The sequence below is a fragment of the Budorcas taxicolor genome, chromosome 13 (genome assembly GCF_023091745.1).
Source record: "Budorcas taxicolor isolate Tak-1 chromosome 13, Takin1.1, whole genome shotgun sequence".
NCBI lineage: Eukaryota > Metazoa > Chordata > Mammalia > Artiodactyla > Bovidae > Budorcas > Budorcas taxicolor.
The window spans coordinates 7,277,915-7,304,701 of record NC_068922.1 but is presented as its reverse complement, the minus strand read 5'-3'; the positions used below and the strand labels follow the sequence as shown (position 1 = coordinate 7,304,701).

The window sequence follows — 26,787 nt, the reverse complement described above, 5'->3', positions numbered from 1 at the left end:
TATAGCCTACCAATTTCCCTATAGATAACTTTTACTTTTGATTAAAACTATTTGGCTCTGGATTTCTCCATCTTTTTAACATTGAATTTACCTCTATTAAAGGCTTATGAAATTGTATAAGAAATATAAACCATAGTTCTTCTACGCTTTATATAAAATGTTAAAAACAAGTTAGAGTAAGAAGCCATGAACTCATAAACTAGGGAAAGACTAGCACAGGGTTTAATCTGGAGGGTATCTCCAAGTAGAGAATTAAGAGGATAATATGAGGTGCGAATTATATGGTGGGGACAATACAGACAAGTGTCTAGGAAAAAAAATCATCCTGAAAGGACTCACTGATGGCAGACTCCTAGAACTGGCCCCAGGAAGCCAGAAAAGAGGGAAAGATGGGAATGTGGGCACAGAGACAGAGATATGACCGTGGGGTTGGCATGGTGAGGGCTCGGCACCTACATAACTCTTACGTGGAGCAACGTGTTCCCAACGGGCAGCAGGGCTGGATCAGCCAGGGTTCAGGGCTTTTTTTCCAGTTTGCCCACAGTGTCCAATGTCTAGTCACACCCCTTCCCCAGCCCTACCTTTAGGGTGCTGGTGTGGGTCTGGCTAGCAAGGGTTGCCCCGAGCTATCTTGTCAGAATTTAGGCTTTACCTACTCAAAACACTTTTTATCTCAAAGCGATCTCCGCTTAGAATTTATGAAAGTCCATTCAAAGGACCAAATATAAGTTTTATAATATAAGCATGCAACTGATGGACTAGATGAGGGGTTCCAGGGATGGGGATAAAACTGAATTACTTCCTCATATTTATAAGCATTGTCGCTCAGCCCTTAGTAAGTATCATGCCCTTTTAGGGAAGATTTTAGGGTAGAGAGAGAAAGAAAAACAGATTGTAGGCAAAAAAGAACTGGATTTATCTGAAGAAAGAAGAAAGTGAATAACTATAGGGAAAAAAATTCAATATGAAGAGATTTTGTAACAGGTGCTTTCTTCTAGTCATATGACCTGAGGTTATGAAAATGTAAATAATGGTATGAACTACATGCATGCTGGTAAGAATCATCTGATAACAAATTGTGAGCTGAGGAATGTGTTAGCAACAGCCTTTGAGGTCTGCCTTATTTTTCAGAAAAAGGTTGATGATATTCATGTTACTCCATCCTCAAATGTATCAGCATCAGACTCGTCTTTTTGTTCTTTTGCTTTAACAGTTACCATCATGGAATGCTGGGTTTAAAGAAAACCAAATTCTTGGCCTTAACAACATATATAATTTATGTAATTTGCTATTAGTTGTCCAGCTATACCAGATGCGTTCTCAGAACAATGGGAAGGAGTGGTAAGAGGTGAAAAGTCAGTCCTTAGGAGAAGTTCACATCCTGGAAACCCTGTGGTTATGGCACATGCCAATTTTCTCCCTGTTGAGAGTGATCTGAAGCTCTTTACTGCATCTGAAACCACAGATTCACTAGCTAGTTGTCCATCTCCAGGTTTGAGCTCCCCTCCTTTCTCTTCTGATACTTTGTTACCCTCACCTTTTGTATAACTTTTGAAACTACTCAGAGAGTTAGGTTGCAGTACTCTGTTTTCCCATTTCATCCCATGACCTCATGCCTATTGAACTCCATCTTAAAAATTCCAGACTCTTGGAAAGGAGTAAGAAACTTTAGAGCCCAGTTTATTACCTGTGCTCACTAAATCGTTGAAGCACCTATTTTACAAGAGTTTAGTGCCTTGCCCAAACTCAGCTGGTTAGTTAGTGGGTGTTTGTTTTGCAAGATCATGCTGCCCCTTCCTTTTATAAGTAAAACATAATGTGGAATACAGAAGACTATTCCTAGAGTTAGGACAGCTGGGTTGTGCTCTTAACGGTGTGTCTGACTCACTGGATCTAGCAAGTTATTTAGGTTCTGTTTTGTTTTCTTATAGGGGAAAAAAAAGTTAAACAAGAGATAATTTCTAAATTCCTCCACCATGCTAAATTTTATGAATTCTCTACTAGATTACACTTGTAAATATGAGGTGTAATCATATTTTAATATGAATTTTAATCAGTTTATTTGGAGTTGGAAATGGGATTGGAAAATAAAAAATTTCCGGGACCACTTGAGAATTTTCAAGATGCATAGATGATATTTACAAAATGTTATAACAAAGTAAATTGTTATATATATCCAGAAGCCTGGATGAGAAGCAAGGGGGTCAGGTTCTTAACTGTTTTATGAAATTAGTTGTTTGTTTTAAAATAAGTCTCTTTGTCCTTAGTTTCCTCATGTGTAAAAGAGGGGTCTAGCTCAATGGTCCCCAAAGTCCTTCCTAGGTCCAAATTTCTGTTTGGTTCCTGGTTTGTTCACCAACCAACCTAAACTGTGTGCGTGAAAGTCAATTTAGTCTTTAGTTGAAACTATAAATTGAAACCATTATAGGTGGGTTGCAAGTTTCTGTCCAAGGTGATTTGGTCAAAATCCTCTCTAGTGATGTTTGTGGCAAGCTTGACACCACTTGGTTTTGTGGAAAGGCATTGTGATACTCTTCCTTTCTTGCTTCCTTTGTTTTCTCTTAAAAAAATTTCTTTTTCATAAATAATATATCTAGAGATTCTCATGACAGTGTATACATAGGAATATTTTATATAATGCTTAGGACACATTTATCTAAGACCCCAGTAGTTCTTCAGTTACAGTTCAGATCTTCCTACCCAGGCACTGGTTTCTGTGGCCCTTCCTGCTCATGGGGCTGCCCCAGTCCGTGGTTTTTTCTATGTGACTGTTTATCCAATTGTAGAGGTAGTTGTTTATCGTGTGACCTCACTCTTCTGATGGATCTAAGAAGAGCTGTTGGTTTTTCAGTTTGTTCAGCTTTTCACTTGTTAGTGTAGAGTGATGACCTCTAAGCTCTGTGTATATTGGACCAGAAACTGGACATCTCCTCCATACTCTTTTCCCAATGGTTATTATCACATTAAAAAAATTTTTTTTCCCTATAATCATGGATTAAAAAAATGGTTTCCAGTTTTAATTTATCTCTTTTCTGATGAGTAGATTTTCAAATATAGCTTGGCCTTTTATGTTAGTCTGTGAATTATCTGCTCACAACTTTAGACCACTTTTCTGTTGTACTGTTTGGATGATTTTCTTTCAGTAGACATTTAACTTTTATTAATGGTAAAATTGCCTTAAATAAAATATTCTAAAATGACACAGTAATAATCATCTGTGAAGAATTTTAAAATAACCCTGTCTTTTTGAGTAGTGGTGTGTTTGATATCTGTGATCCTCCATAATAATAAGGAATTTTTTAAAAAAGTAATTTTACATTATGATTAAATAATTTGTTTTTATGTATTTTTTCTAAAGTAGTCAGTAACTTATTAAAAGATTCTCCACGCCTTTTTTTTTTTTGCAATGTGAAACCTCTGAAATTATTTAAAATGTAGGGTTCTTTGAAAATTGATTTTTGATAAATAAAACTTTACTGTGATAGAATGAATAGAGTAAAATCAAAAGACATTTTGAATATTAAAATGTTTTTGTTTCCACTTATGTTACCTTTAATGCAAAGATCCAGAGCTTTGGTTTGACTTAATATAGGAAGCATAAAAGAGAATAACCAATTTGTGCCTTTTTTCAAAAAACCACTGTTTGTATAACATACTCCCATAAAAAAGGTACTGTAAAAATAGTGCCTTAATAATACTTCATACTAACCAGTTGATTATAGACTGAATGCTTAGTTAAGTAGGGAAAAGAAATAAATAGATTTCCTTTTTAGTTGTGCTTTTTAAATTATACACACACACACACACACACAAACTCTTACAATGTTTGGATGTGACTTTTCCTATTCATGGTTGTTTTTGAACAAACTTGATTTTATGAATTGTTCTTTTTTCATGCAAACTCCGGCTGCACATGTGGTATGTGAACTTCAGGGTGGCATTATAACTTCCTGCCCAGTTCTCTACAAGTGATGTCATGAAGTGAAGTGAAAGTCCCTCAGTTGTGTCCAGCTCTTTGCAACCCCATGAATTATACAGTTCATGAAATTCTCCAGGCCAAAATACTGGAGTGGGTAGCCTTTCCTTTCTCCAGGGGATCTTGCCAACCCATGGATCAAACCCAGGTCTCCCGCATTGCAGACAGATTCTTTCCCAGCTGAGCCACAAGGGAAGCCCAAGGATACTGGAGTGGGTAGCCTATCCCTTCTCCAGGAGATCTTCCCGACCCAGAAATCAAACCGGAGTCTCCTGCATTGCAGGTGGATTCTTTACCGACTGAGCTATCAGGGAAGCCCTAAGTAATGTCATAGTACATTTTTTAGTTGGTTTGGCCCTCTGCTAAATATGATCATTGATAAAATGTTATCTATAAGAATCAAATTTCTCTCTGAACTTCTAAGCTAAATTGTTGATATCATCAAAATACAGACTAGGTGACTTATTACTGAAAAATTCTATGTGATGTATAGTATTATGATTTTTTTTTTAAAGAAGGGGTTTTGCTCTGTGTTCCTTTATTTTATTCCTTTGGGGAATGTGCTTACACTCTTTTTGACATCATAGGCTTGCTGTCACCTATGATAATGCCAGAATGCCATCAATAACTGGGTTTGAAGGGAGTCCACTTTTGTGATTTTTCTGCCACCTCGAGAAATTATATTTGATATATATTTTCTTTTAATGACCAGCTTCTTAGGTAAAACCTTGATAATTTGTAAGCATTAGCTTTCAGAGGAGGAGCAAAAGTATATTGTCATTATACATTTTAACTTCTTATCTGAGGTCATATATGATATTTCATGAGTTTCTTTATAATTTAGAAAACTTAAAGTATATACTGGTCTCTTTACCAGTGCATCTTTGGATTCTTACAAGACTTTTCTCCATATTCTTCATGCATGTTTCTTCTTTTCAAGCCCTAAAATCTTCTTCCTCAGAGAACTTATTTTTTGAAATCTATTTAAAAAGATGTTTTCCCTTCATTGTCTTAAACATTGTGATATATAGCCTGTTGTACTGTCATGTCCAAATTGTAAAATAAAGAAAACAATAAATTAGGCATCCCCAAAGCATTCAGTTCAGCTCAGTTCAGTTGCTCAGTCGTGTCCGACTCTTTGCGACCCCATGAATTGCAGCACACCAGGCCTCCCTCTCCATCACCAATTCCCGGAGTTCACCCAAACTCACATCCATCGAGTCAGTGATACCATCCAGCCATCTCATCCTCCTGTCGTCCCCTTCTTCTCCTGCCCTCAATCCCTCCCAGCATCAGAGTCTTTTCCAATGAGTCAACTCTTCACATGAGGTGGCCAAAGTGCTGGAGCTTCAGCTTCAGCATCATTCCTTCCAAAGAAATCCCAGGGCTGATCTCCTTCAGAATGGACTGGTTGGATCTCCTTGCAGTCCAAGGGACTCTCAAGAGTCTTCTCCAACACCACAGTTCAAAAGCATCAATTCTTCGAACTCAGCTTTCTTCACAGTCCAACTCTTGCATCCATACATGACCACAGGAAAAACCATAGCCTTGACTAGATGGACCTTTGTTGGCAAAGTAATGTCTCTGTTTTTCAATATGCTATCTAGGTTGGTCATAACTTTCCTTCCAAGGAGTAAGCGTCTTTTAATTTCATGGCTGCAGTCACCATCTGCAGTGATTTTGCAGCCCCCCCCAAATAAAGTCTGACACTGTTTCCTCTGTTTCCCCATCTATTTGCCATGAAGTGATGGAACTGGATGCCATGATCTTAGTTTTTTGAATGCATTATTTACCACTAATTGTTGGGCCCTAGATTTTTATACTGCAGAATTTTTGACATATTTTTGTTTAATAAATATTCATTCAAAGCCATGAATATATTTTGCTGGCTGCTGTGAAAACTGTGAAAGATTCACAGATAAATACAACAGATCAGCCTTACTGTCAAGGAACTTGCATTCTAGGAGGAGAAAAAAGTCAAATGTGCAGTAAATAAAATGTAAGATGCAGTTTAAATGTGAAATGTAAGTTTCATACTAAAGTAGAGGAAATATAGGGACTTCATTCCTGGCAATTTTGTCAAGTGGAGGTCCTAGAAATTTTGACTGCAAATAATCTAATAATGTTGGACAAAATATTAATGACAAAATCACACTTTCAAATGAATGGGTTAGAATCTTTGTTTAAGATATTCCTAGTTATATGAAGCTTCCAGGGGCTTGACAGAAGTAAATGAAAATCCTTCCTGAAGCAGTGCTCTTTCTATTCAGGTCTCAAAGAAGTACTCAACTGTGAATTCAAAATAAGAGGTAAAATTAAAATGAAACACACATGATGGAGAGTTACTATGAGAGAAAGTATGTCAACAAAAACTTTAACCAGACCACCAAAGACTTTAGGTATTAGAGCCACTAGGTAGAAAATATGAAATAAGTAAAAGTTTTAGACATTGCGATTTTTCAATAGATACAGTCATTTTTAGAAGCATATTTATCAGTCTTATAAAAAGTGGAACATGTGCGTGTCCCACAATCCAGAAATTCTAGTCCTATATTCACATGCCCTGGGTGACACGCACAGCAATATGTATAGGATTTTTTTTTTAACAGCAGAAAATGGAAACCACGCCAGTGTCCATCAACAGAAGGTTGCTGTGTGGCAGTGAAAATGAATGGATCTCAGAGACACACATCCTTATGAAAGAACCTTAAAATCATAATACTAAGTTAAAAATGCAGTTTGCCAAGGACTGCAGTCAGTGTTGCCACCATGAATATAACTTTGCAAAACCAGACACTATTAAGACATGCATGCATGGTAAAACTATGTACAAGAGCAAGAAGTTATGGAAAAATAATTCAGGATGGTGGTTTCCTTTGGAAGAGAAGACCTGGGGAGTCTAAACAGTATTAATAATGTTGGATTTTTCTAGTTGTTTGGTATATCAATCAACATTTGTTCCATTTAATGTGTTCTGTTAATATGCTACATGAATCTTTTTATGCTTTATGAAAAACTTCATAATTAAACCCTTAATACATTAAGTAGGAAAAGCAGAGTTCAAAAGAAGCGGAGGAAGGGGTGTCATATCTAGTAGATCTAGGGGAGTGTCATGAATGAGGTTCCTTCAGGAGGGAGATTCTTGGACTGGGTTTGTGAACAGCAAGTAATCTAACTTAACAAGTGGACAGGGTATATTAGGGAGAGTGGTGTTATTACAAATGAAAAAGAACGCCCCCAAATTGGACTTACTGTATTGGAGAGAGCCACATAAGGCTTTGGCAGTGGAGTGCGATGGTAGGACATGGGATGGATTGAAGGAGGGAGGCTCTGTAGGTGAAACTACTAATGTGAACGTCATGGCAAGTAGAGAAACAGAGCTCAAGTGGATAGAAAGGAGAGTCAGGAGCCAGAGACTCTTGGTGAGAGAATCCTTCAGATTCGTGATGGATGACTGAATGGGACAAATGCAGTGAAAGAACCATCGAAGTAACTAGAGTTTTGATCCTCTTGGACTTGGACTTACAAGGGCAACAAGAGATTATAAGAATGTCATGCATGGAACGTTGAACATGTAGAGAGAATGGGGTTGATTTTGACCGTTGTATCGGCATAGAGGTGTTTGTAGACAAGACAGTCAGTTGGATATGTGGGCCTGGAGCTTGAGAGGGAAGTTGAGACTCTGGACTTGTCCTTGGAATTTAGGGAATTTATGGCATCTTTCATAGAATGGATGATCCAGCTGAGGAGGCCAGATCTGCTTGTATGTACTTTCCTCAAAGAGGTCTTTCCTAACCACCCTGCCTACAATCTTAACTTCTCCTACTGTGGTTTGTGTTTCTTCTTGACACTCACTTTATCCTGTACTTTATTATTATTGTCTCTCTTAAGCATGGCACAGACTCTGAGAGCAAAGATTTTGACGGTGATTCTACCCCCCGCCTCCTGCACTGCAGTCTCCCCAGCAGCCAGAAGAGTGTCTAGCAAAGAGAACGTCTGTGGAATGAATGAAGGAGAGGGTGAAAGCCTTTAAGGTGTCTGCCTTCAGAATGGGTGGGAAGAATGACCTGTGAGGAGACAGGAAGGAGAGGGAGCAAAGATATCACAAGGAGGACACTCATCTTGAAGCCAGAGACATTAACTTTTTGAGATAACCAAGGAGTTTCCATGTGTTTAGAGATATATCAAGAAAAAGCTGGTAGGCCAAGGCAGTAGGAGGGTAGGAGTCAACTTTCAAGCATGTGCAGTGGCAGGGTAAGAAAAACATGTCTCTCAACAGGTGGGAGAGCGAGAGGACCAGAAACGGTGGTCTTCCAGCCGAGGTCTGGTGATAAGCTGGATGGTTGAGTTCTGTAGAGCACTGCCGTCTACAGCTTTGCACTTCAGCTGTGCACCAGTAGCACACAAACTTGCTGAAGAGTGATACCCTTCAATAGTAAGGCAAGGGCCTTTCAGCTTCTTTCTCCTTTAACTAGAGTGTATCTCATGAAGGATCAGCGAGCTGCAAAATCAGTCAGATTAGTCTTCCCAAGTGACCTTAGATACATATATAGAATCCCAGACTATTTTTAAGTGTATAGGAATTTTACACATCAGGATAAATTTAAGTGAGTGGGTGGATAGGGATGAAAGGAAAACAGAAGAAAGATAGCAAGTGACTACAAGATTGACAGTCACTTTAGAAATTAATATGGTTTTCTCAGGGCCTTCAGGAATATTCTTTAGGAAACTGATGGCAGAATTGAAAGAGGCTTAAGAAGTAATCATATATCTCACTTAAAACAAGATGCAGAAAGCTTGTGCTGTAAGGCTGAGAACAAGGAGAATAGGAAGAGTGATGGGTTAGATTATACTCGGTGGAATTGTTGAAAGTTGTAAGAATTTGACACATTATTTTCTTTCTGTGGCTAGAGCGGGTGGTTAAAATGCCTATTTATTGACCCAGGTAATCCTCATTTGAAAATAAATAGCTCATCTGCTTATTAAATTGAAATTAGCACCCAGATTTGTTTTTTTTTAGTGCATGTTGAGGGTCAGAAACAATATCATCACAATTTCCAGGAAGCCCAGGGGTTGCTTCCTGTGGTGTGGCTGATGTGCTGCTCTTGAAGGGGAGTCTTGGAGAAAGCTGGGTCGTCCTGTCCTGGAGAGCTCAGTCATTTTCCTCTTCTTCCTCTCCTGTTACAAATAAGTAAAAAAGAAAAACTTGTGATTGCATTAAATTACTAACAATTGAACAGCAGCACATTAGCAAAATGAACTTATTGGAATGAGTGGAAGTGGGTATTTCGCAACAGAGCTGTGACGTGGTTGAGCTTTGTGCATTCACAACCCAACTTGGTTTTTTCCCTGTGGCCTAGGTTTCTTGTTTACACAAGAGCTCTAGCCTTCTCTTAGAGCCTGGAAACCCCATTTATTTTGGACACTTGGTGCTTTTTAAATAGCAGAGGATGATGATGTCAACAACAGCAAATGTGTTCTTACTCAAGCCTTTTGGAAAACAAAAGACCATTTAAATTTCCTACCAAATTTTGATAACTGGAAATAATTTGGTAATAGTATTTGGTTAGAAAGCAAGTAATAAGCACAGTACTGAAAAAGGAAAAGAGCAAAACAGCTCTGTAAACAGTGTCATGTTACTCTAAAAAAAAAAAAAACCTACCAGTTTTGTTGCTGGTATATTTCTTTTCAAAGTTAGCCAGATTTAGGCACCATGGACTTGATTATAAAGATTGGTGCCATCACAGAACTGAGAGCTGCTGAGCATTCACAATAGGTACTTTATTTTGAATTTTTGTTAAAAGATGTTTGTGAAGTATTAGGATTTAATTAAAACCACTCAAAGAATGTGTTTCATCCCATGCTGAAAAAGAAAGAAAAATAAAGAGCTTTTGTTTCCATACTAGAGTTTTCTTTTCCTCCAAAGGATACTGATTAGGTGACCAAAAAAGGGTTTTGTCTGTTCCTTCCATTGTGAGCGTTTGGAGAAAAGCCACTAATATTAATAGGTACAGTAAACTTGGAGCACATAATTGTAATGTTGCAAGAAGGAAAGGAAAGTTCAGTCATATGAAGCGGAAGGCTGAGTTGTACACATAACTGACTGATTAGTTTGAATAGGGCTTAAGTTACATTTGGTGGATATGAGTAAAATAAGGAAATCCATAATTATTATAATATTTATAATAGATTTTAGAATTGTTTTTATGGTTGTGAAGTTGCTTCTCCTCATCGTAACCTAATTTTTCTTTAAAAGCCATTAGATATTTGAGAGTAACCATGATTTTTGAGCCTGTGGAAACCACATATTTGTGAAGACCGAAGTACGTGTAAACAACAATATTCTGAACCTCCTGTGAGTGTGGTAAAGCCCAGTCCATTCATTAGCATTAATCGTGGGCAGCTCACACTGTCAGCTGCTCAAACGGTCCATCTGAGGCTCAATGACACTGATGACTTTCTGGTATTTATCTCACTTCTGGGTTGATTTTTCAGTTTCAGGTGAGGCTAAGCTCAGATTGTGGGCTTCCCTGGTGGCTCAGCAGTAAAGAATCCACCTGCCAGTGCAGGAGATTTTGATCCCTGAATCAGGAAGATCCCTGGAGAAGGAAATAGCAACCCACTCCAGTATTCTTGCCTGGAAGATCTCATGGACAGAGGAGCCTGGCAGGCTACAGTTCATGGATTTGTAAAAGAGTCAGATAGAACTTGGTGACTGAACCACAACAACAAAGCCCTTGTTGGTCTCCCCATTCGCAAATATTTTCTCCCAGTCTGTAGGCTGTCTTTTTGTTCTGTTTATGGTTTCCTTTTCTCTGAAAAAGCTGATAAATTTGATTAGGTCCCATTTGTTTACTTTTGGTTTTACTTCTACTGCCTTGGGAGACTCTGACCTAAGACAACATTGGTACAGTTTATGTCAGAAAATGTTTTGCCTGTGTTCTCTTCTAGGAGTTTCATCTCTTTACTTATGTTTTAAATCCATTTTGAGTTCATTTTTGTGTATGAAGTGAGGGTGTGTTCTGACTTCTTTGATTTACACGTGTCTATCCAGCTTTCCCAATGTCACTTCCTAAAGAGATTGTCTTTTCTCCATTGTATTGATGCATTCTTGCCTCCTTTGTCCTAGATTAATTGACCATAGGTGTAGGGGTTTATTTCTGGGCTCTCTGTTCTGTTCCATTGATTCATATGTCTGTTTTTGTGCCATTACCACACTGTTTTGGTTACTATAGCTTTGTAATATTGTCTGAAGGCTGGAAAGATTATGCCTCCAGCTTTACTTTTTTCCTCTCAGAATCACTTTGGCAATTCTGGGTCTTTTATGGTTCCATATAAATTTTAAATTTTAGGATTATTTGCTCTAGTTCTGTTTAAAAAGACTTGATAATAATATTGTAGTTAGGGAAGAAGATATCCTTGCTCTTAGGAGGTATCTTCTGAGTATTTAAGATGAAGAGTTTTAATGTTTAACACATATTCCAGTGGCTCAGATAAAAGTATTTGTGAATGTAATGCTTTTGCACTGAAGGCTAATGGTGACTCTACAGGGTAATTGACTTTCTTTGTAGGAAAGCTTATGATAAAAAAGTACCAAATCTTTGAGACTTAATTTATAACTGAACTGTTTACTATTTAGCAAAACTGAGGGAACAGAACTGGTTTGTAGATCCTGAGAAGTTAATTAAAATTGTAATGTAGTTTGCTAAACAGTTGAAAACTTATATTTAAGGAGAAATATACAGGAAATAAATATTTTAAAGTTTTGGATGTGCATTTATTTGAGAGGAGGATTAAATTTTAATAGGAAGCATATATACATAAATATATAGCTACTTGGTTAATGCTTTATTTTTGGAATTGGGAAAAGCTCTCAGTGTTTCTGCTTTTCAGCTTATGCTTCAAATCTAAAATCCATTATATTGTCACATTTAAAAATATTCTTAAGGCAGGCAGTAAAAAATATAAACTGTCAGGGGTCACATTTTATTCATCACTTCTACATACTAACTTTTGCACCGTATCCGAGTGTACACACAGAGGCACACACTGTGAGCTGGACTGTCCTGTAGTCGTTCTCAACGTCCTTTGCCCTCCCATGCCTCTGCTACTTAGACTATAAAATCTGTTCACATTTTAAGACTCCCTTGCAGCTGGGAGGCCATACAGTATGCATCAAACCAACAAGATACAAGCAAGTGTCTGCTTGAAGTTTTCTGGGTGAGCTTTTTGTCTTCTTGATAAGACGGACTGACATCACCTCTTTTCCTCCCTTCCTGTCCTGAATGTGAATGTGATACGTGGAGTAAGAGCAACCATGTTGTAGCCATGAGGAAATGGGAGACTCAGAAATCATGGCCTTGACACTGTAAACCTGTTGCCTCAAATGTGAAATCCACTTTGCTCTAGACTGCTTGTTTGGTGGGAAAAGTAAACCCCAAGCTGTTGAAGTCACAGCAGGTCTGGGTTTCCATCAGTTGTTGCACTTTGTGTCTTTTGCGGTGGGAGGCATTTACTCTGAAGGGACCTGCGTGAGAGGAAGGCTACTGAAGTGAGAGGGTCAGTTCAAGTCTCTAGTCTCTTTTAGGATCTTTGATGATTCATTTTCTCTCTTTAAAAGTTACTTATAGTGGCTTAACCAAGGACTTATCTTCCTTCTTTAAAAGCCACTTACCATGGCTTATCAGGAGATTAATTTTTCCTCTCCTAAGAAGACGTCCAGAGAACCTGTGTGCCAGCCCCACAGTTCCTCCCCATTCCTGGCCCTCTCTTCTGGCTCTGCTGTGCATAGCATATGGCTCTTACCATTCCCCGAGGTCACAGCAAAAGTAGTGTGCCGCCTGTGAATCACTTTTTCTTTTTAGGAAGTTTTTCTTTTCAAGTTGAAGTATAGTTAATTTACAATGTTGTGTTAGTTTCAAGTGTACAGCAAAGTGATTCGGTTATACATTCTTTTTCAGATTCTTTTGCTTATAGGTTATTATAAGATACTGAGTATAGTTCCCAGTGTATATATTAGCCCCAAACTCCTAATTAATCTCTTCTTCTTCCCCACTCCCTCGTACCCTCCTTGGTAAACACAAACTTGTTTCCTATGTCTGTGATTCTATTTCTCTTTTGTGAATAAGTTCATTTGTATCATTTTTTAAAGATTTCACATGTAAGTGATGTCATGTGATATTTGTCTTTTGCTGTCTGACTTACTACACTCAGTATGACAAACTCTAGCTCTGTCTGTGTTGCTGCAAGTGGCATTATTTTGTTCTTTTTTATGACTGAGTAGTACTCCACTGTATGCATGTACCACATCTTTATCCATTCATCTGTCCATGGGCATCTAGGTTGCTTCCATGTCTTGGCTGTTTTGAATAGGGCCAGTGTTTTAGAAAAGGCAGAGAGGAACCAGAGATCAAATTGCCAACATCCACTGGATCATGGAAAAAGCAAGAGAGTTCCAGAAAAACATCTATTTCTGCTTTATTGACTATGCCAAAGCCTTTGACTGTGTGGATCACAATAAACTGTGGAAAATTCTGAGAGAGATGGGAATACCACACCACCTGACCTGCCTCTTGAGAAACCTATATGCAGGTCAGGAAGCAACAGTTAGAACTGGACATGGAACAACAGACTGGTTCCAAATAGGAAAAGGAGTATGTCAAGGCTGTATATTGTCACCCTGCTTATTTAACTTCTAAGCAGAGTACATCATGAGAAACGCTGGACTGGAAGAAGTACAAGATGGAATCAAGATTGCCGGGAGATATATCAAGAACCTCAGATATGCAGATGACACCACCCTTATGGCAGAAAGTGAAGAGGAACTAAAAAGCCTCTTGATGAAAGTGAAAGAGGAGAGTGAAAATGTTGGCTTAAAGCTCAACATTCAGAAAATGATGATCATGGCATCCAGTCCCATCACTTCATGAGAAATAGATGGGGAAACAGTGGAAACAGTGTCAGACTTTATTTTTTTGGGCCCCAAAATCACTGCAGATGGTGACTGCAGCCATGAAATTAAAAGACGCTTACTCCTTGGAAGAAATGTTATGACCAACATTGATAGCATATTCAAAAGCAGAGACATTACTTTGCCAGCAAACGTCTGTCTAGTGAAGGCTATGGTTTTTCCAGTGGTCATGTATGGATGTGAGAGTTGGACTGTGAAGAAGGCTGAGTGCCGAAGAATTGATGCTTTTGAACTGTGGTCTTGGAGAATACTCTTGAGAGTCCCTTAGACTGCAAGGAGATCCAACCAGTCCATTCTGAAGGAGATCAGCCCTGGGATTTCTTTGGAAGGAATGATGCTAAAGCTGAAACTCCAGTACTTTGGCCACCTCATGCGAAGAGTTGACTTATTGGAAAAGACTCTGATGCTGGGAGGGATTGGGGGCAGGAGGAGAAGGGGACGACTGAGGATGAGATGGCTGGATGGCATCACCAACTCGATGGACATGAGTTTAAGTGAACTCCAGGAGATGGTGATGGACAGGGAGGCCTGGCGTGCTGCGATTCATGGAGTCGCAATGAGTCGGACACGCCTGAGCGACTGAACTGAACTGAACCAAGCGTGAACTTTGGAGTGCATATTTCTTTTCAGATTAGAATTTTCTCCACATATATGATCAGGAGTGGGACTGCAGGATCATAAGGTAACTGTGAAACCTTTTTAAAGGACTTTTCCTAAAAAGGCCTCCCACTCAACTTCTCTTTGAGTCGTTTTGGTCAGAACTGTGTCCTGTGGTCACTTCTAGCTTCAGAGAGACTGAGAAATTTCTGAGCTGTCCCTTCAATAAAATTGGACTTGTTCTAGTTGGAAAGAAAGAACGGATACTAGTATGCATCTGCTGTCTGCCACAGGGGTTGGATTAGATGATCCTTGGTCTAGATGGTCCTTTCTAGCTCTCGTAGCGATAAAGTCGGTTTAATAAATTCTGGGAGAATTGGTGATTAAAACTTTAATGCACAGCAGCAGATCTAATAACCTAGATCGGGGTTTGGCAGACTGCGGTTCACAGGTCAAATCTTGCTAGCTACATGATTTTGTAAAGAAAATTTTCTTGAAACACAGCCCCATTGATTGGTTTCCATACTGTCCATGACTGCTTTTACTGTTTACTGTCTGGCCTTTTATAGGGAAAGTTTCCCAATCCCTGGCCTAGATGATCCAGAAGAGACCTTCCATCTTGGTAGTTAAAGACATTAATTTATTAATGAATGAATAGTCATTGAATATTTGAGCATACATGACATTTTAGACGTTAGACCAGGCTCTGGGTGTGTGGCATATAGCAATGAATAAAACAAAATCCATACAGTCATGGAACTTCCATTTTATCATGTCAGGCAGACAAATAAGTAGTTAAAAATATAGTGTATACTATAGTAATCTGAGCTACAGAGACAATGAGGTAGGAAGGGTGGATAGTAAGTGCAGAAAAGGAGCTTGTGGTTTCTAAAGAGTCTTTTGAACAAAAATCCAAAGGTGAGGAACAGAGCTCAGTGGCAAATGAAGGGAAGAACATTCCAGAACGGCAGGTGACAAGGAGGCCACAGTATGTCTGGAGAGGTTGAGAGGAGCAGGGTGATCTGAGCAGAGTGGCCGAGGGGAAGAAGGGTTGGGGATGAGCTCGGAGGTGGCCTGGGCCAGCTTGTTGGGACTTACAAGCCACAGTAAGATGGGAGCCGTGGAGAGTGTTGAGAAGAGGAACAGCACGGCTTGACTGACGTTCTATCACGTCGTTCTGGCCACAGTGCTGACAGTAGACTGCGGGGGCAGGAGTGGGACGTGGGAGACCAGTTGGGTGCTATGAGGCTGGCCCGAGTAATAACAGACAGTAGTGGCTGAGACTAGAATGATGCTGGTCAAAGAGAAAGCAGAGGGTGAGTGTTGGTAGCTTTCATAGGCAGAGCGAACATGATTTGCTAATCAGTTGATACAGGGCGAGGGATAAAGAGGGTCAAAGATGACTTGGGTTTTGGCCTGGGCAACTGAAGGAATGGAGTTGTTGTTTGTCAGTGTGGGGGACGCCTCTAGGAGGATGAAGTCTTGGGGGAAAGACCAAGAGTTTCAGGTGGTGCTTATGTTGCAGGAAGGGGGAGCCTTTCCAGGGCCCAAAAAGGAGTTCTTGTCTAATATTTAGAAATGAATTGTCCGAGGAGAGACACGTGCTAACAAAGCAAGAGACTTTAGTGGGAAAAGGTGCCTGGGCAGAGAGTGGGAGGGTGAGGGAACCCAGGAGGACTGCTGTGCCATGTGGCTCACAGTCTCAAGTTTTATGGTGATGGGATTAGTTTCTGGGTTTTCTCTGGTTGATCACTCTGACTCAGAGTCCTTCGTGGTGGTGGTGCATGCATTACTCAGCCAAGAGGTCAGCAGGACACGTGGCATCACCTTTTGACCTTTCCTGAACTCGTCCAGTTGGTGGTGGCTTATTAGTTCCCTATTCCTTACTAGGACCTCCTGTTGTAAAATAATTGACACAAATAGTTACTATGGTGCCTGGCCAGGGTGGGTGATTTCAGTCAGTGTGTTTCCTCTAACACTTACTGAACGTGCAAGTGGAAGTGTAGATTAGACAGTTGCATATTTGAATCTCAATTTCAGGGGCTGGCGGGGGAGGCATGGGCTCAAATAAACGTGAGAATCAAGGGTGTGCTGATGATATGTTGAAGTGGTGGACAATACCGGATCACCAGAGGAATGAGTATGAATCAAAAAGGTACTGAATGGCTCTGGAACATTCCAGAATTAAAGCCAAGAAGATGAAGAGGAGCCAGCAGGGAAATTGAGGAGGCGCAGCTGATGCTCTTCCTGGAGAAAGTCTAGTAGTTTGTGAAATCTAAGAACTAAAAACTTTCAAGCAGCAAAGAGTGATCAGCAGGTTAAATGCTGCTGACGAGTAGTCAGTAACGTGAAGGCTGAGGGATTGATCTTTGTAGCCCCCTGTGAAGGTTGTGGGTGGCCTTGCAAGGAGGGTTTGGGTGCTCTGATGGGGATAGAAGTCCCAGTTTGAGCGGGTCAGGAAAGAGAATGAAGAGTGGTAGAAGACAGTGAGCGCAGACAAATCTTTCAGGAAACCCTTCCTTTCTGAAAAGGAAGGCGAGACTGGAGTAGCAGCTCTAGAGGAAGGTGGGTTTGTTTCATTTTCTCTGCGTTTTGTTGTTCTGTATAGGAGAAATTAAGAGCAAGAGATCAGGAGAATGATCTAACAGACAAAAGAATGCTGCGTGTGTTTGGAGAGGGGTGATGGTGGAGGGCGTGGTGAATCTCTATTGTGGCGTCCAGGGGTGAGTGAGAAGGAAGGGACCTTGTGAATAGGCAGAGCTGATGACCTTGAAGGAACAACGAGCAGTTTATCTGTGGCGACCAGGAAGAAGTCCATGTGGCCAGATCGAGGGGCTCTGCGAGCTTGCCAAGGCTCTTTCTGGTTGTTACCGTGTTTTTTTAGGAAATTAGGAAGCCAGGTCAGCTGCAGAGTTAGGATGGAGGAGGAGATATTAGAAATTGGAGGAGAAATGAGAAAGTATAAGTCTGTGCTTGGGAAATGTATGCTGATTGCAGGGCAGCATGGAAGGCCCAAATGGGTTAGTGCTCATGAATTTACAGAGAGCGCTTGACATGATTATGTGATTCTTCAGCCAAATTCAGCTTATGGTGCAGGCACAGGGTAGGGTTTAATTATGGTTGGCATTTGGTATTGGACATGAGTAAGCCGCAAGAGCTGGCAGATTCTGCAGGGAATTCATGATCGTGGCAGACCACAGATGTTAGCCACTTAGGAAGCCAAGTGAAGATTGAGGGGCCAGGGACAGGTTGAGAGACCGCTGGAGTCTGGGAACTAGAGGGTGCGTGCTGGTAAGTCAGGGGCAGTGGTTAGGGACATGCTTGCTTGGCAGTCACAAGGATGAGGGTATGACAGGAAGAGTGGGTGACTGCCGTCAAGTGCAGGACGAGATTCTCGGGCGAGAACAAGTCAAGGAATTGAGAGGCCAAGGAGTTGGAGGCATACCCTCCACACCATGCAGTCACTAGGAATCATGGCAGGACTGATATCAGAGAAACACTGATCCCAGGACATCAGTCTTAGAGCAGTGATGGGGAGTGCCCTCTAGGGGCCAGTAGATGAACTGCTGCATGGGTGAATCTGATGACAGGAACCTCATCCAATTCAGGGTCTAGGGACAGCCCAAAGGAAGATGACCCCCAACCCCACCCTGCCGGTCTGGGCACGGCATGATATTTGATTCTTTTCATGAAGCTCATTTACATTCGCATCCATTTCAGACCTTGTATTCCCCTAAGAAGTGGAGAAATGCCAGCTGTTTGTCACAATGAAAAGAGGAAGAGAAATGCACTGTTCTCTGAATCCACAAGCGTGAACATTGTATGTTGGCAAGTCCATCTGCACATCCTCAAATCTGGTGTTTCTTTGCTGAGCTGTGGCATCAACTGACAGGGCTATGAAACAGCCACGGGCTCAGGAGTCCTGGGTTGGAGCCCCGCTGTGTGGGCACAGCGCTAAGTTCTCCTCTTTGGCCCAGAACTCGATGCTCAAACTTAGCTATGGAATGAACAGTCTGAATGACTGGCTTTGCCTCCTTTCCTTCAGGGTGTTCACCATCAAAACAACATTGTTCACTCAGCTGTGGGCGTAGATCGTGCTCTGCTGAAAGCGGCTCTAAGATAGGTGTGCCGCTTTGCAGTGTCTTGGGTTGACCGCTGTTTCCCACATTAGCCTCTTGGCTGTACAGCTAGATGAAGGTTTTGTGCCACCACTGGCCAGGCTGTCTTCAGTTGTCTGTCTTGGTGGAGATGCCTAACTGAAAATGTATAAATGAAAACATCCCTGGAGCCTCTCTGCAAATTTAGCATTTTTTGCGTGAGTCTCATGGTGGTTCTTCACTCCATTTCCAGGTTGTTGGACAATTTTTGAGCAGAGGATCTTTTTCCTGTTTAGTAATGCTCTCCTTCTGAGAGACAGGCCCAGAATAGACCTTGGTTCTGTAGAATTCCCCCAAGTCTTAGAGTGACATTTCCATATTTATCTCAGCTTATTAACATAATGTCTTTGTGAAAAGATGAGCATGTATCTGTGGCTCTGGACAAACTTGCTGATCTGTAGATGGAGTTCCCAGTAGCCTTAAGAAAAATATCTCCTCTTTATCCCAGATTATTATTGGCTGTTTATGAAGTGTTGATACTTTTTATATATTCATCTATGTATATTTATACAGAAAAATTATATAAAAACCATTTTCTTAATTTTAGTTTAAACCCTTCAAGTAGACTCACAATGTGTTTTTATCCCCCTTACAAAAGTTTTACTAAAAACTCATTTTTGAACACATAGTTTTTTTATTGATTGATAATTTCTTAAACCCATTCTATTATATATACACCATTCTGTTTTTCAAATTTTATTTATTTAGATTGTGTGATTTCTTGATAGAAACTTATAGAACTCCATTTTAAGTTTTTATTCCTCTTCTCATATGTTAAGGACAAAAATACAAGTTTTCCTTATGGGTTATGTTGCTCATTTCTTCCTACTAAGTACTTAACTTTTGTTTCTAGCCCTTGTCTCATTACAAAGCTTTCAAATTTTTTAAATCTTATTTTGTTATTTATTAAAAGTATTTTTTTTTTCCTGAAGAGTTTCTTGGGTTTGATGGTCTCCTACCATCCTTCTATAAATTAAAACAAAGGTGACTGACAGATTAATTTGGTCTTTCAATGCCATTGATTTCATATGAATTCCAGTAGAGATACTTTCACAAACAAAAATTAAGGAAAGGAGTTAAGTTTTTCCATTACCTTTTTTTTTTTTTTTCTTTCTAGCTGTTCTATTATGATAAGATCTCACTCTCCAAAAATTGTTTTAAAAGATTAAAAAATTTACAGCTCTCATTTTTGCCTATCAGTCAGTCTTTGGGTCATTTGTGGTTTACTTCTGCAGTTCCTTTTTTTTGTTTTATTTATTAGACCTCTAGTAAAAGCTTACCCACAGCCCAAGGCTTCTAGGCATGTGTAGACTAAAAATTCACAATTAAATCAAGCAGGGCAGCTCAAACTCCACACTGAAGGTGAAAAAAAAAATGTTCAGGGGTTTATTTAGTAAAGAAAGACAAGCTGAGAAATAGATCCTGCCAGCCACTAAGGTTAACACATGGGAGCTGTGCTGAGTGGCACCAGGGAGGGCGCTCCCAGATGAACAAGACTGTGATGGACGAACCTAGGGCAGGACTCAGAGCCTTGGACCAGGGAAGCGCTGACTGCGCCGTGCCCAGGGTTCCCTGCCAGCTGTCCTCAGGGCACTGCTGTGGATCCTGCGTGATGATGAAAGGACAGGTGAATGACCTGACTGGAACGACAGATCAGGGACGGGGACCCCTGGCATGTGTGCCGATGCGGTACCTGGGCCCCTTCCAGGAGCAGTGACTGGGATGCTCTCCTTGGCAGACACCCGCCTTCCGTCCCCAGCACCGTTTCCTCCTGTCCCGCTTCTCTGAGCAGCATGTGCTCGACGTGCCGGGGAGGCAGTGGTCCGCTCAGCTGCCTCTCTGGGTCCAGCGGCCAAGGAGCCTCTGCACGCACAGGGAGGAGCTCTCACCTGGACCACACGAGTGTCCTCCACACATTCCTGCCTCTCCTCCTGACCCTCCCCGAAGCCTGTCTGTGCTCCACAGAGCAGCCTGTTCTGGTTTCTTCTCTAGCCCTTTGACGGTCCTCCGCAGTAAAGAGGGTAAAATGCAGACAGGACCTCATGGCCTTGCGATGTGACTCCTGCCTGTCCTCTCGCATCCTGCCTGCTCACTCACTCTCCTCCCTTGCTCATTATGCTGCCCTCCTCCGTTTTCTTTCTGTTTTTCTGATTTTCCACATTTTCTCATACCCCAGGACCTTCGCATACAATGTTTCCTCCTCTTGATTATTCCTCTTTCCTGTCTTTGTGTGCTAAGGCGTGCGCTTCAGTCGGGTCCTTCTCTTTGTGACCCTAGGGACTGTAGCCCGCCAGGCTCCTCTGTCCATGGGATTCTCCAGGCAAGAATACTGGAGAGGGTTGCCACGCACTCCTCTAGGGGATCTTCCCGACCCAGGGATGGAACCCATGTCTCTTACATGCACCTCTTATGTCTCCTGGATTGGCAAGCTTTAGCTGATTCCTTTCTCATCAACTTTTAGTCTGAATTAAAATGCCACTTGCTGAGAAAGGCCTGAGCATCAGTCTCCATTAGTCCTCATTGGTCTCCTCCTCTGTTTCCTCTGTGGCGGCTGTAATATCAGGTGTCTATTTCCCTGCTTGACCACCTCGTGCTATAGCACGTAGCCTTCCTGTGAGCCGGGACCAAGTCAGTCTTGTTTCCCAGTGTACACCCAGCACGCGGAACAGGGTCAAGTACATTACTCACGGGTACATGGTCCTTGTCGACAAATGAAGGTAAAGCCACCGTGGTGTCCACACACCCTTACAGATGATGGGTTGCCTTTTTGTTGTTCCCCCACCTGTTTTTCAGTATGTGTGCAGGCTACGTTGCTTCAGTTGTGTCCAGCTCTTTGTGACCTTATAGACTGTAGCCTACCAGGCTCCTCTGTCCAGGGGATTCTCCAGGCAAGAATACCGGAGTGGGTTGCCATTTCCTACTCCAGGGCATCTTCCCGATCCAGGGATGGAACCCACATCTCTTAAGTCTCCTTCATTGCCAGATGGGTTCTTTACCACTTAGCATCACCTGGGAAGCCCACTTTTTCAGTAGAGCATTTAAAATTTTTCCTTAAGTCTATTCCCATGTGCAACACTCCCGGCAGAAAAGGAACACTTACTCAGCTCTTGATGTGGGAACTCTGGATGGAGCAGTGCTTGTTTGACTTTTTGAAACAATTAATAAAATAGTATTTTTGCTTCCCTGGTGGCTCAGTGGTCAAGAATTTGCGTGCCAGTGCAGGAGACCTGAGTTCAATTCTTGGATTGGGAAGATCCTCTAGAGAAGGAAATGACAACCCACTCCAGTATTCTTGCCTGGGAAATCCCATGGACAGAGCCGCCTGGTGGGCTGTGATCCATGGAGTTGCAAAGAGTCAGATGCAACTTAGCTGCTGAACAACAACAACCAAAATATAATTAGGGCTCTGTTCTTTGAAAGTTCTGTCTGTGGTGACCACTGTCATCAGCTTGAAGCTCTTAGAGATGACACCAGCTTCTTGACATTCTTGGGGACCCACTGCTGACTCTTACAGCCATTGCTTCAGCCTTCTCTTTTGCTGCCCCACCCCCCAGATCGTTCTCTTCCTCTGCTGTTCCCATTTCAGCAAGTTGACCAGTTTTGGACGCTGGTTCCTTGGCATTCCCCCCACTACCCTGCCCATTGCTTCAGTTTAGCCAGTTCAGTTTGTTTCTTCTCTGTCGTTCTCCCACCTCGACCTTCTCTGCACATTGTCCCTTGGATCACCAGGCCCCACTCCTGTCCTTTTCTTTGCTCCTCTCACAAGCCCTCAACTACTTAGTGTGACAGAACCACTCTCTGTGTCCAGACTCAGTTGCCCTTCCCGCATATGGCCTGTGCAGGGCAGCGTCCCGCCATGAACTCACGGCCAGGCAACCGTTCAGTCGTTCTCTGGGCCTCGAAAATCTAGCAGATATCAAGGACCTGCCATTTTCTGAATATTCTGTGTTCTTGTGGCCTTTCTCAAGGTTCATCAGGCCAAATTAGTGAAGAGCTGTGACTGCTCATTCTAGCACCTGCTTGGTGACATGATACTGATCTAAGTTCAATCCATTGTCCAAGTTCAATCCAGATTTTCCCCTCTTTCCTCCACCCTGAGGCCCTCCCCTAATACAGTGAGTGTGCCCGTATCAAGTTCTAAACTATTTAACAAGAGGCCCTCTACTGGCCTATTCATCCATCCATCTAACAAGTATTTATTGATCACCTGTTTTATGTCAGGCACTATTCTAAGTCATGGGTGGGGAACAAGATGTTCTAGTTGCCATTGCATTCTAGTAGACAGATGTACATATTTATAGTATGTATATAGTATACTTTATATATATATACACTATATATAGTATATATTATATATATACTATATATAGTATATTTTCTATATATACACATATATTGGTAATATATGTGGGAGACCTGGGTTCGATCCCTGGGTCGGGAAGATTCCCTGGAGAAGGAAATGGCAACCCACTCCAGTACTCTTGCCTAGAATATCCCATGGACGGAGGAGCCTGATGCAGGCTACTGCCCATGGGATCGCAAAGAGTCGGACACGACTAAGCAACTTCACTTCACTATTGGTAATGTATATATAGTATACATATAGTATAGTATGTGTATTTGTATATATGAGTCTGTGTATAAAATTTAATATATACACATTGTTCTCTAGCTCTTATCTAAATAAATTGTATCTTGCCATCAGGATTGTAAGTTTTTCAGAAACTGCTTTCATTTTTTACTGTTTTGTGTACCACATTGCTTGGGTGAATGCTGAGTACAGAGTTAGTATTTAGAACATTTGTTGACGTCACTAAAAATGTAATACACAGACCAATATTTTCAAGATACAAAGTGTCATGCATGATTACATTGGTACAGTTTCTAATTGTGGTCTAGCCCTTTCTGTAAATGCCCTCTGCATTAACCCGTGTCTCCCTGTTACGGCTGCAAACTATAGTAACTCAGTGTATATGGATACATGACAACTTCACTTAGAGTTCACAGCGTAAACACTGCAGTGTTTCTAGATCTGCAGTTGTGAACCCAAGCACTAACAGATGATATTGATAAAATGCATTCATAATTATCTAACTGTATGCCCTCTTAATACAGTAACAAATGTAAAAAATACTGGGGCATCCAGAAACTTGATAGGAACTTCAGTGTCAGCCGTCACCATGAAGGAAAAACCCTCCTTTGTGTCTACTCTGCTCTCAGGACTTCACTTTTAACACTTCTTATCTCCATATGTACTGGGGGGTTGGTTCCCACACCAGGCAATTCTCTGATTCTCAGGACACCAGCTGGTGTCCTGCAGTTGACACTCTCTACCAGGAGATAACATCTCATCCCACAGGTTAAGGGTTCAGTCCCACGAGATCAACCCCTGCCCCCACATGCTAATCCAAGTCCAGACTGTCACCTGAGTTTCTGACCCACAGCTGAAAATTCTGAGGTTCTTAACACTGCCTCCTTGGGATCTATTAATTTAATAGAGTGGCTCATGGAACTCAAGAAAACAGTTTACTTACTCAGTTACTAGACATATCTTCTGATATATAAAGAGATATAACTCATAAACGGCCAGGCGGAAGAGATGGAGAGAGCAAAGGGTATAGAACTTCTGTGTCTTCTCTGGCTTCACTGCTCTCCCAGTCACCCCACGTGTTTGCCAACCTGGAAGTTCTCCAAACACCATCCTTTTGTTTTTTTATGGAGACCTTGTTACATAAGCAAGATAGATGAAATCACTGCCAATTGGTGATTAGTTCAACCTCTAACTCTTCTCCCTGCCCTGAGATGAAAGGTATGGGGCTGAAAGTTTCAACCCTCTAATCACATGGTTGGTCCCCCTGGCAACCAGCCCCGCCCCCAACCCCGGCCATCCTTAGGTTACCTAGAGGTTTTCCAAGAGTCACCACATTAACATAAACTCTGGTGTGGTTGAAAGGGATTTATTGTGATTAACCAGAGACATTCATTTCACTTTTATTGCTCTGGAGCTCTTTCAGGAACCGGGAACAAAACTAAATATTAAGATGCACCTCTTGGTCTTATACAGGAAATCACAAAGGTTTTAGGAATTGTGTGCCAGGAATCCTGAATAAAGACCAAAATATATATTTCTTATTATATCACAATATCAGCATTTTATCGAGCTTTCCAGACAAAGACTGTATGAAGCCATTCTGTCACAGAAAGACAGATTGCTTTCCTTAAAAGTAAAGTTTACTAGAGCACAGCAAGTAGTTGCTACATTAAACTGACTCTGAGATTGAGTCAGAAGCATGATCAGAAGCCTCAATGTCATATGCCTCAGCACAGTCAGTGAGCAAGATCTGACCTTACAGAATAAAAGTAAGCAAAGTTGTAAAGGTCTGTTGTACTTTGTTAAACTTTGTGTGATAATCGGTGGAGACAGTCCCCTAAACCCCTAGGTGCATATCTGCATTATGAATATCTGCATTATTTGATCATGTGTTTGTTTACCAATGAGTCAACTCTTCGCAATGAGTCAACTCCTCGACAGAGGATGAGATGGCTGGATGGCATCACTGACTCAATGGACGTGAGTCTGAGTGAACTCTGGGAGTTGGTGATGGACAGGGAGGCCTGGCGTGTTGCAATTCATGGGGTCGCAAAGAGTCGGACACGACTGAGCGACTGAACTGAACTGAACTTGTTTACCAAATCAAGTGGGGATATTTGGAAAACTGTAAGACACTGATGAATGAAATTGAAGATGACACAAAAAGATGGAAAGGTATACCATTTCATGGATTGGAAGAATTAATATTCTTAAAATGAACAGTTCTACCCAAGGCAATCTATAGATTCAGTGCAACCCTATCAAAATACCAGTAGTATTTTTCATAGAACAACAACAGATAATTTAAAAATTTGTATGGAAGCACAGAAGACCCTGAGTAGCCAAAACAATCATGAGGAAGAGGAACAGAGCTAGAAGTATCACATTCCCTGACTTCTGACTATACTACAAAGTTACAGTAATCAAAACAGTATGTTCCTGACACAAGGAAAGGCACAAAAATCAATGATACAGAATAGAAAGCCCAGAAATAAACCCATACACTTATGGTCTAGGACAGAGGAAGCAAAAATATACAGGGAAGAAAAGATACTCTCTTCTATAAGTGGTGCTGGGTAAACTGAACAGCTGCACATAAAGAATAAAGTTAGAATATTTTCTAACACCATATACAAAAATAAATTCAAAATGAATTAAAGACCTAAATATAAGACCAGAAACCATAAAATTCATAGAAGAGAACAGAACACTCTCTGACATAAATTGTAGAGATTTTTTTTTTTTTTTGGATCTTATCCCTCAAGCAAAGGAAACAAAAGCAAAAATAAGCAAAATGGGATCTAATTAAACTTAAAAGCTTTTGCATGGCAAAGGAAACCGTCAACCAAACAAAAAGACAGCCTGCTGAATGGGAGAAAACAATAGTATTTGCTAATGATATGACCAGTAAGGGGCTAATATCCAAAATATATGAATAGTTCATACAATTCAACTTCAAAAAAGCACACAACCAAATTAAAAAATGGGCAAAGACCTAAACAGATATTTTTCTAAAAAAGACATGCAGATATCCAACAAACACATGGAAAGATGCTCAACATTGTTAATCATAAGAGAAATGCAACTCAAAACCATGAGATGTCACTTCATACCTGCCAGAATGACTATCAAAAAAGATCACAAATGACACATGTTGGTGTGTATGTGGAGAAAAGGGAACCCTTGTACACTGCTCGTGGGGGTGTAAGTTCATACAGCTACTGAGGAAGACAGTATGGAGGTTTCTCAAAAAACTAAAAATAGGGTTGCCATATGATCCAACAGTTTCTCTCCTGGGTATATATCTAAAGAAAATGAGAACACTAATTAAAAATATATGCACCCCAGTGTTCATAGCAGCATTACTTACACCAGCCAAGATATAGAAGCACTCTAAGTGTCCATCAGTAGGTAAATGGATGAAGAGGATATGATAAACACACACTCAAGTACTAATCAGCCATAAAGAAGAATAAAATTTTGCTATTTGTAATAA

The 26,787-nt window shown here is 40.9% G+C and overlaps 1 protein-coding gene across 1 annotated transcript in view; it reads left to right on the top strand.

Annotated features, from left to right (window-relative positions):
* Window positions 1-26,787, top strand: part of TASP1 (taspase 1) — a 254,366-nt gene that overhangs the window by 154,154 nt on the left and 73,425 nt on the right. The gene's annotated exons all lie outside the window — the stretch shown is intronic.